Raw genomic sequence first — 10764 nt, forward strand, 5'->3', positions numbered from 1 at the left:
GTGAAATGTGTGAAAGTGGATCCTGTTAAATAGATGGGTTAGAACTGCCCTGCTGATTCATTGGTGAAGGAACATTCTGTGGATTTTGATTAAGTATCTCTTGAGAAACTGAAAAAAAAAAAAAAGAGTAAAATGTTCCAATCAAGCTGAAACTGCCTCTCTGACCTTTCCAGCGCGTAACATTTTCATTCTTCATTTCCAAATTACTTTTATTCTTAGTTTTTCCCTTCCACTGACTGTATATTCTGTTAAGTCATAAAGAGTGAAATTAAAAAGTAAAAATCAAAGGAGCCCATTTCTGCTTTGGTTAAATGAAATGTTTTGATTTAACTGAAGCTTTTGGCCTCCAAAGATCATGTAATACCTTGCCACTACCTGGTTCTCTTCCAGGCAGCTTCAAAAAGAACTGGAAAAAGAATTCTAGACAAACAGAAAATCCATTGTCTGTCCTGTTCTGACAGATGGGAAAAAACAGTCACAGAATATGATTTATATTCTCAGAGAGGATGAGTTCTGTGTGGCAAGAGATCTATTTTAATGTGGTCTGTGTTGACCCAAGGCAGTACCTGAGTCAGCAAAGGCATGAAGCCACTGCATCCTCCCAAATTTCTTCCCACTGGTGCCTTTGTCAGGACTCAAAGAATTCAGTCAACTCATCCCAAAGCACTGCTAAAGAAGGAAAATCCCCCAAGAAAAGCCACCATAAGAGGAACTTAAGGTAGGCCCAGATGTCAAAGGGGAGGGTGTTAATAACAGATCTAAACAGAGGTGAGGGCTTGGGCTTTGCCTATTGGATGAAATTCCACGGTGCAGATGCAACAATGGGAAGATTACAGGGCTGGTGAGGCAGATCTGGGTAAGCTGACCCAGACAAAAATTCCCACCAAACTGTGGGAAAAGGAAGTAACTGCCTACACACAGCCCATCCCAAGATGTGGGAGTGGAATGGATGCCTCTGGATACCCGGGACTTGGGCTGTCTAAAAGTGGTACCTCCAGAAGAATATTTGGGGATGTCCACACTGAGAAGACCAGAAGAAGAAGGGCCAGTTGGACACCACAGGGACCCATGTGGGGATGACTCTTTTTATTTAATCTGCCTCTCTTTGTCTTCCTCCCCCACCCTTTACCTCACACTTGCTGTTAAATAAAAGCTGTACTCTTAATTTTTATGGTATCCTTTGCACCTTAATTCAGGCAGAGGCATCTTTTAACAATAACATTATTTCAGTTACCATAACATTATTTTGGTGTCAGCAGTGGGATCATGACAGCCTGACCCACCAGATCCCTTGTCTCATCCTTATGTCAGCTCTACCTCCCCCTCTCAGTGTATCCATGTCCCCATTTTAGAGGTGACAAAGCCCTTTCAACACAGACCTTTTCCCAGAGAAGCTCAGAGAGATCTGACTGGCTCTAAAAACCCCCCCTTAATGCCCCATGGGGTGCTTCATCCCCACAGTACAAATTCCTGAACTCGAACTGTCCCCTGCACATCTTGCAGTGCTCACACCGTGACAAAACCATCAGCAGCTTTTTATGGAGCAGATAATTGTGAAGCTGTGAAAAACCAAGCTCCTGCAGCTGACTGCTCCCATCACTCAGGGAATGCATTTCCACACTGGGAGTCACAGCAGCCTCAGCACTCGGGATGTTCCCTTCTGGTTTTGAGGCCAGTTTTGTCACTGCTGAACTTACACCAACAAGTCAAAGGGAAATAAATACTCATTCAGTGAGGCACATCTGGGTCCTGTGTCCACTTCTGGGCTCCTCAGGACAGGAGGGCCATGGAGCTCCTGGAGCAGTCCAGAGGAGGGTTTTGAAAATGATGAAGGGACTGGAGCATCTCTGATAAGGAAAGGCTGAGGGAGCTGGGGCTGTTCAGCCTCGAGAGGAGACACAGCTGAGAGGGGACCTCATCTCTGTCTGCTCAGAGCATGGACCAGGCTCTGCTCTGGGTGTCACAGCAATGGCACAAGAGGAACAGCAGGGACTGATCCCAGGAAATTCCACCTGGACATGAGGCAGAACTTCTTCCCTGTGCAGTGACCAAGCCCTGAGCAGAGATCAGAGAGAGTGGGAGTCTCCCTCACTGGAGACATTCCAGAACCCTCTAGACACAATCCTTGTCCCAGGTGCTCTGGGATGGCCCTGTTTGAGCAGGGAGGTGGCACCAGATGACCCCACTGTGGTCCCTTCCAGCCTGACCCACTCAGTGACTTTGCGAATCACCAAATCCCAGAATCACAGAACGGTTTGGGTTGGAAGGGACCTTCAAATCACCTCATCCCAACCCCCTGCCATGGGCAGGGACGCTTTCCACCACACCAGGTTGCTCATCCATGTCTGATGGTTCAGTTACACAATTTCTGTGTAGAAGGTTGGTCTGGACATCAGTGGAGTTCCCAGAACAGGAACACAAATCCCACCTGAGGGTATCTGAGACAAGAAATGTGGATGTGGATGGGTCCTGGACCTCTGACCACAAGTTCCTCAGATCTCCACCTCATCCCACCTTGTTTTAGCCACTTAACAGTGTAATAGAATAACTTTAAATCCTATTTAAATAAGGAAAAACAGCAAACTAATGATCAAGGTCACCTCCAGAGATGCTTTCCTGCTTCCCTTCACCTGCAAACAGCCTGGGTAACTGAATCCTAATTTATCCAATCACTAATTGCTAACTGTTAATTTAAACACCTAAGTGTAGGTGAGCCTAGGCTTGAAGCACAAGCTCATTTTCTGTCTAATTCCAACTCACTAAAGCCTCAGTTTCTAAGTCAAGACTTCCTTCAAATCCCATATGCTGAAGACAAAAAAAAAAAATTTAAATATTCTCTCTCCTTTTCACAGAGACAGTGAAATTCTGCCTCATTTACCCATGGTTATGCCCTTGGCAAAGATAACAATCAAACCCAGCTCACTCTTGCTTGGAGAAAAGATCCAAGACCTCCAGGTTTCCACTCAACTTTCTTCAAGGTACAAAGGAAAACAAAAGAAGTCATTTCCCAGATCCAGACTTTTGAGCTTTGTGACAGTTCCAGGGGTAATAATATTAATTAAAACACTATGCCAGCGCTTAGCGGGAATTATTTGGCTGATATAATTAGGAAAGACAACATGTCATTATGCCAACTCCATGATGTACAAACAGTAACAACATCTCCTGTAAACTATTACAGCAACAGCAATTAGCTGTAGTTCTAATCTAACTTATTGTAATGAGCCATGAAAGGAAACACAGGGCTCAGCACGAGGCAGAAGCGGCTGAATCTCGGGTAGATCCCATCCATGGCTTTGGTGCAATGTGACACCAGAGGCTGAAGGTTTGTGGGGTGGCAGAATTGACATGGGAATTTGAACACAGATGTGGATCAGGACTCATGAAGAGCATGGGGCAGATTTCCAAGATATAAAATTATTGGATTCTGCTGTTTTCAGCTTCTGTTGTCAATTTGTTTTCAGCACACCTGGAGGTTGAGTTCTATTCCCTTTTTGTGCAAAGTGCCTCTGCCCTCCTATGCTGGGATCACCTTGCGGAGCTATCCTCACCTATCCTGAGCAGAAACCAAAATTTTTGTTGATTAAACAGTGTTAATTATTCAGGTTTTTAAGATGTTAACTTTCCAGGAATGTGAAACGGGCCTGCCCTGGCCACTGTGGCTTTCTTCTGCTCAGAGAAAGAACAGGTCTAGATGTGGGCAGTGGTGCTGCAGGTGCTCTTTTCATCCCTTCTCCACCTGGCAGACTGTTCCTCCTCCCAAACGCTCCTGTTGATCTCCTCTTCTCCCACTCCAGTTTCCCAAATCCACCAGTTTTCTTCCTGTGCCTGCCCTGGAGCCAAGCCATGGTCTCTCAGTGCCCTTTTCAGGTGGATTCTGAGTTCCTGGGAGGACAAACACCTTCTTGACTTCTCCAGAGAGATCCCTATCCTCTGGTGATGATGGCATCAGGATATGTGGCTGTAGAGGCTACAACTCCCTAAAATTCCCTTTCCTCTCCTGCTTGGAAATTGTACAATAAGTCAGGTTTTGGTTCTTGCCCAATTTTCACCAAGCTCAGGTGGGTCATTTCCCATTGGTGTCATGTCCTGTTGTCTCAGGCTTGGCCTGATGGATTTGTCTGTGAAACACAAAGATAGAGGCATTGAAAGAGAGGCTGTGTAAAGCAAGTTCCAGAGAATCCTGTAATCATTTCAGCTGGAAAAAACTTCTAAGGTCATCAAGTTCACCCAGCACTGCCAAGGCCACCACTAAACCATGTCGCCAAGTGACACACCTGCACATCCTGGAAGTCCCTTCAGGGATGGTGACTCCACCACTGCCCTGGACAGCCTGCTCCAGCGATTGACAACCCTTTCAGTGAATAAATTCCTCCTAAAATCCAGCCTGAACTTTCCCTGGCACAGCTTGAGGTGGTTTCCTCTTGCCCTGTTGCTTTTTTCCTGGGAGAAGAGACCAATGCCCACCTCAACACAGCCTCCTGCCAGGGAGTTGTAGAGCGTGAGAAGGCACCTGAGCCTCCTTTTCTCCAGGCTGAGACACCCCCAGCTCCACCAATTTCTCCTCCAGACCCTTTCCCAGTTCCTTGCTTTTCTCTGGACATGTTTGGCATCATCTCTCCAATCCTACATAGATCTGAGTGTAGGACTTCCCTTGGCTGGGATCAACAGCAGGGCTTAGGGAGGGGATTCCTCTATTCCCATATCCTCCAAGTGCTTGGAGGAGGTGAAAGGAAATAATTCCAGCTGTGTGAGGCTGCCTGGAACATTTCTTGGCAAACCAGGAGCAGCTCTCCTCTGCAGTTCCTTTCTCCTGCCTTTCTTATTCCGCTCACAATAAATTGCAGACCAATTACTGCTGGCTGCTGGATCAGTGGGAAATGAAATGTGTCTCTCTTTGCCAGGGCAAGGAGAGAGGGGAAAACAGGAGCCAAATTTACAGCTAACTCCTTTTAACTTATTTTCATAGGTATCAGAATTAATCTCACTAATTTAATCCAGTTTTAAGTACTGGAGTGTTTTATAGATACGTATTTTACAGCTGGAATTATTGATACTGAAAGATCTATATTGAGCTTTTGCATGGAAAAGAGAGCCACATCCATCACATTGACTTTTTATTGCCAAATCGAAATTGCCATCAAAAGAAAAGTTGATTTAAGGATCCTTATATAAATCTGCATATATGTTCAATAATGTTTATGAATATATATTCAAGAAGAAGTTGATATATAGTGATATCTATAAAGATAGACACAAGCTGTGTATTCCTGTGGTGATGGAGCGTGCTGGAAGAACTGATAAAACACTCACAGAGAAATCTGTATTATTATCTGGAGGGGACGTTTCCAGATTGAAATCCCTGATGATTTCATTTGTTCTCTGGGACTGGGGAGAAGGGGAGGAATGAGATGGCAATAGAGCAAATTGTTGGCTTCCTGCTGGGGATGAGCTCTTTGGTCAACAGGGATTTGCGTCAGGAAATTATCCCAAATAAATACAACAAATAAAGATATCACAGGGTTTTGAGGGAATACCCAGTGTGACTGCTGTAAAAAAAAATTCTCTTAAAAGGCAGCAAAAACTTGGCCAAATCCACCCAAGTCCTTATTTTTGCATTTATCAGGGAATAATGGAATGGTTTGGGTTGGAGGGGATCTTAGACATCATCTATATCCAACCCCCCCTGCCATGGGCAAGGACAATTTCCCTATCCCAGGTTGCTCCAAGCTCCATCCAACCTGGCCATGGACACTTCCAGAGGTGGGGAATAAATAAATAAATAAATAAATGAATAAATAATAAATACGTGTTCTCTCTGTAGGAAGAAGTGATGCAGGGAAAGACAACTCTGTTACCCATGCAAGTTGAGGGAATTACTCCTGGAATTCACACAGAAAAAAAATCCAGCACCCACGATTAGAGGTCCTTAACACTAAATTGCAGTTGAGTTTATCAAGACTTTCCAGAATGTGGGAAATGGTGCAGTTTGAAGGTGATTTCTCTTCCAAGATTAAGAGAATATGTGTTGGACAGAAAGAACTAGAAGAAATATTAAAAAAAATCAACAAAAACAAAGTTAAAAATTAGGCAAACAGAAAAAAAAGTCTGAGTAGAAATTATTTCTTTCTGCATTTTAGCTCTTAAAAGTAACAAAAATAACCACTAATTTTTCTTAGAGAAAAAAAAAGCGATCCCAAAATCCAATTGCACCAGCTCAAAAAAAAGTTGTTGACAGTATTATCAAAATCCTGTATTGCAGGGAGGAGGAGAGTGGTTCTGAACACATTTCAGTAAAACTGACACCTTTGAGTGAGTTCTGACAGGATAAAAAAAAAAAAATCCAAAATCAAGAGTTTTCCTGAGCAGAAGAGGAACAGCTGTGGGAAGCAGAGGGGCTGGTGGTTTATATCACAGAATTATCAGGGAATTATGGAGTGGTTTGGATTGGAAGGGAGCTCAAAGAACATCCAGTTCCAACCCCCCCTTCCACAGGCAGGGAATCTGCCGCTAGAAGGTCCTGTACATCATTAGGGAGAAGTACAAGCAAATCCTTTTCTTCCCAGAACATTCCCAGGCTTTCAGCAGCTTTCCTTTTGGGACTAATCCCTGCTGCTCTTTCCCAAACAGATGCTCCCTCTGTCCCCTCTCTTCCTTTTCCCAAATTCCCCTGACGGTCCCTTCCTCACCTTTCCCCAGATCTCATTCCGTGCTCCCCTTGGAGCCAAGCAGAGGCTCTGGGTGCTCTTTGGAGCTTCAATCTGAGTTTCTGGAAGTCAGACGCCCTCCCAGTTTCCCTACAGGGATGAAACTGCAGTTTCCACTGCTTTTGGGAGCTCATTTCCTGCCCGACACAGCCATCAGCTGGCTGGATTTGAAATGACAGCGAGGCTCATCGTTCCAAACATCCTGAATTCTCCAGAAATCCCCCCTGGGATTTCTCTCTGGGGAGCAGGACATCACCTGAAGGAGTTCTATCCTCATACAGTCATTCTCTGTTCAGCAAAGGTGAAGCTTCCCATTCCATCCCATTCCAGGGATGTCGTGGGAGTAATTCCTGGAGATCTTAAACACTGAGGATTAATAGACTTGAATGGGAAAGCTCTTTGCCAAGTGTGCTGTTTGTTCCCAATCCAGCACTGGAAAACCTGGAAAAACAAACCTTTACCTGCTGAAGAAATGCAATATCTGCTATTCCTCGTGTTTTTGACTCCTCAAGGGGATTTGACAAGCAAAAGTTTCCCAGTGGATTGTTCCTGTTGGAGTGGGACATGGCAGTTTCATCACAGGAACAAACTTTGGATAAACCAAATAAATCCTGCTTCAGGAAGGACTCACAGCTGAAAATTGTGCATAAGCACAATATACTTTCTTTCTCAGCTTCCTACTTTACCTGCCTCACTTTTTTCCCCCCCTCTTTTTCTATCCCAAGTGCCCAGATTCCCCAGGGAAGTGGTGGAGCCACCATCCTTGGAATTGTTCAAGGAAAGATTTCATTTGGCTCTCATGATGTTCTTTATTGGGCATGGAGGTGTTTGGTCAAAAGTTTGACTTGTTGATCTTGGGGGTCTTTTCCAAAATCAATGATTCAGTGATTCCATGATCCATAGGGGATGTAAGAATGCCAAACATCTCCAGCTCCAGGGACGTTGCCACCCTCTTTAGCTGCTTCATGGGGGAGGTTGTGTTTAATCCCCAAAGGTTTTGCAAATAATAAAAGCTTCAAAAGCTCCAGCTGAAGGGATGCCATCGCTGCTTGTACTCTCTGGCCTCTCCCGATTTCATCTCAGACCCCAGTATGGAATTTTCTCTCTTTCCCTTCCTTTCCAGCACTTTTTCCTCATTTCTTTGAGCAGGCTCAGCACCTGATCAGAGCCCAGATTTTCCAGTTTTCATGCCTATCACATTATTCAGAGGTTTTTCTTTACCTTCTATTTTTTTCCCCTCTTCCCTATTCAGTCCTCCACATTCATCTCACTGGAGGTTTCTGACCTCTCAAGGTGCTATTGAGCTACTTGGTTTTCTCTCCAGACACTTCTATTTCTCACCACTTGAAATTCAAGCCCATTATTCTGCAAAAAGAAAAAGATCTTCGATCCTCATGGTCAAGGTGAGCTCCAGGATAAAAACATCCACACCCCCAAGGAAGTTACACCTGAGTGTGTGATTCCTCTGTGTTATTCCTTCCAATTTTGTATGAAGCACTTTTTATTGTTTAATATGGCAAATACCTAAATAAAGCAAAAGACTTTATTATCAGTATACATTTATGCAGAGCCAAGTATTGGCCTAAATTAAATGACAATACTTCCCATTCGGAATTCATCCATCCTAGACAAACAAAATACCAATATATGAAGAAAAAACGTTGTAAGATTGATAAAGACAGAAGAATGATGACTTTAAAGTGGATTTTCCTACTTTAAATGCATAGGTTACATTTTCTTTATGCAGTCTTTAAATAATTCATTAGTCCCAAGACAGTTTTATTAAGTCTGGGAGTATTCCTCTGGAATCCCAAGTAGCTCTAACTTCTCTGAAGCTTATGGGACCAGGCAGTTGGAATACTAAAACATACTTGTAATGAAATACTCAGACATTGGTGCTGGGAGACTGCATTTTGTCAGACTGGAGCTGCTCTTTATTCTCTGAGATCCCAGATCTGGGATCAGGAGCAATCTATGGATCTGACCAGCAGGGATCCATCAAAATCCAGAAGCTTTTCTTCCAGAAGCTTCCTTCCTACCCAGCTGAGCAGCAGGTTTCACTCATAACGACCTCAGGGGTTGGTTTGAGCAACCATCGAGTTTTTGATTTTTTGTATTTTATTTGTTTTTAAATGGCTCATATAATACTTTGGGCTTGAAGTGACCTTAAAGATAATCCAGTTCCACCCCACTGCCATGGTCAGGGACACCTTCCACTAAGCCAAGTTGATCCAAGACTCATCCAGCCTGGCCTTGGAAACTTCCAGGGATGGGGCAGCCGCAGCTTCTCTGGGAAGTTTGTTCCAGTGCCTTATCATTGGGATTTCTTCCTAATATCCAGTCTAAATCTGCCCTCTGTCAGTTTGAGACATTTCTCCTTGTCCTGTCAGTACATGTTCTTATCCAGAGTCCTTCTCCAGCCTTCAGGCCCCCTTTAGGCACTGGAAGGTGCCATAAAGTGTCCCAAAAGCCTCCAGTTTGGGGTCCTCAGCAACCTGGTCCAATGGAATAGGTTGGAACTGGATGATTTTGAAGATCGCCCCCCAACCCAAACCATTCTGTGGTTCCATGATCCTGAAAAAGCTGGAAACTGAATCCATTCTGTATTTACAGGACACTCAATATCTCTAACACAGACTGTCCTCCAAACTTCATCAATTCCAAAAATTATGTGTCCTCTAATTGACAAAACCCTGCTCTCTCTTCACCCCCTGTTGCTGCATCCTAAGTGGAAATTAGACAGCAATTTTTAATTGTTTGATATTAAAAGAGAGGAAAATAAAGCATTAATATATTTACTTATAAAGCAACATTTGTAGGGCAAGGACAACTTCCTGCAGTGCAGCTCCCTGGATTTTCCCTGTATCCTGGCAGAGGAGCATCCCAGCAAACCCCACCTGTTATTGCACTCAGGTGCACCACTCCTACAACCTTATCATGTTCCACACTGCTTATCTTCCCTGACTGACACTATCAGACACGAGAGTAAGTGGCTTAACTCCACGTTCCCACTCACAGGAAAATCAGGAAAATAACGGGAAGTTGTGCACAAAGCATTCATTAACCCTTGCCCAAGCAGAGGGGAGCATTCCCTGGGCTGGGGGGGGGCTCAACACTTCCCCATAAATTTTACATTCCCCTTGCCAGTGGAAACAGATAAAAAGATAATTCCAAACTGGGGGAAATATTGGAGGTTTGTACCACTTTAGATGCCTGTCAGATCACTCCTTGGCTCTTTCACAGTTAACAAAAATCAGGCAATTTTCTGGTATAGTTCACTTGGTCTACTCTAAAATCTCTGTTAGGAACAGACAATTTCTGTTCTAAAGGCTCTTGACCCTTTAATCTGCTCTTGCCACAATATTCAATTAAACTGATCCCCTCATTTTCCATGGAAAACCTGTGTTTTGTTTAATAATTCCATGCTGTGGAAAATAATAGTCCAACATGAAAAAGTCTGACAGACGCAGCCAGTGCAGGCAGGTTATATCTCAAGAGAAAATTACAATAATAGTTGTATTTTTAAATTATTGCTAGCAGCATCCCAGGCCCACTGAGAGGCCGTGCATCCCTTGGGGAATGCTGGAACAAGGTGTCTGCAAAGAGAGTAGAAGTAGAATAAAAAGTATAATTGCAGAATACTCAGCTGTGTGGTTTATCAGTTCGTTCCATTTGTAGGTTAAAAGTTGTGGTACATTGATTTGAAAGTGTGAGTCAGATAAGGAAGTGGTTAATACCCATTTAAATTTTTTATTAGAGCCTTGAGGGTGAAATCAGCAGGAGGTTAAGGTATAGATTAATTGATATGAGCAATGTAAACTCCCAGTCCTGTCACTGGTGAGTGACCTCAGTGGCATTTAGGGAATCATGGAATCATTAAGTTTGGAGCAGATCTCCAAAACCATCAAGTCCAACGTTTGATTATCACCACTCCCACTAAACCACGTCACCAAGTGCCACATCTGCTCATTTTGGACACTTCCAAGTATGGTGACTCCACTGGTTCCCTGGGGTTCCTGTTCCAATGCTTGACCACTCTTCCAGTGAATAATTTTGT

Source organism: Molothrus ater, chromosome 1 (assembly GCF_012460135.2).
Source record: "Molothrus ater isolate BHLD 08-10-18 breed brown headed cowbird chromosome 1, BPBGC_Mater_1.1, whole genome shotgun sequence".
Classification (NCBI taxonomy): domain Eukaryota; kingdom Metazoa; phylum Chordata; class Aves; order Passeriformes; family Icteridae; genus Molothrus; species Molothrus ater.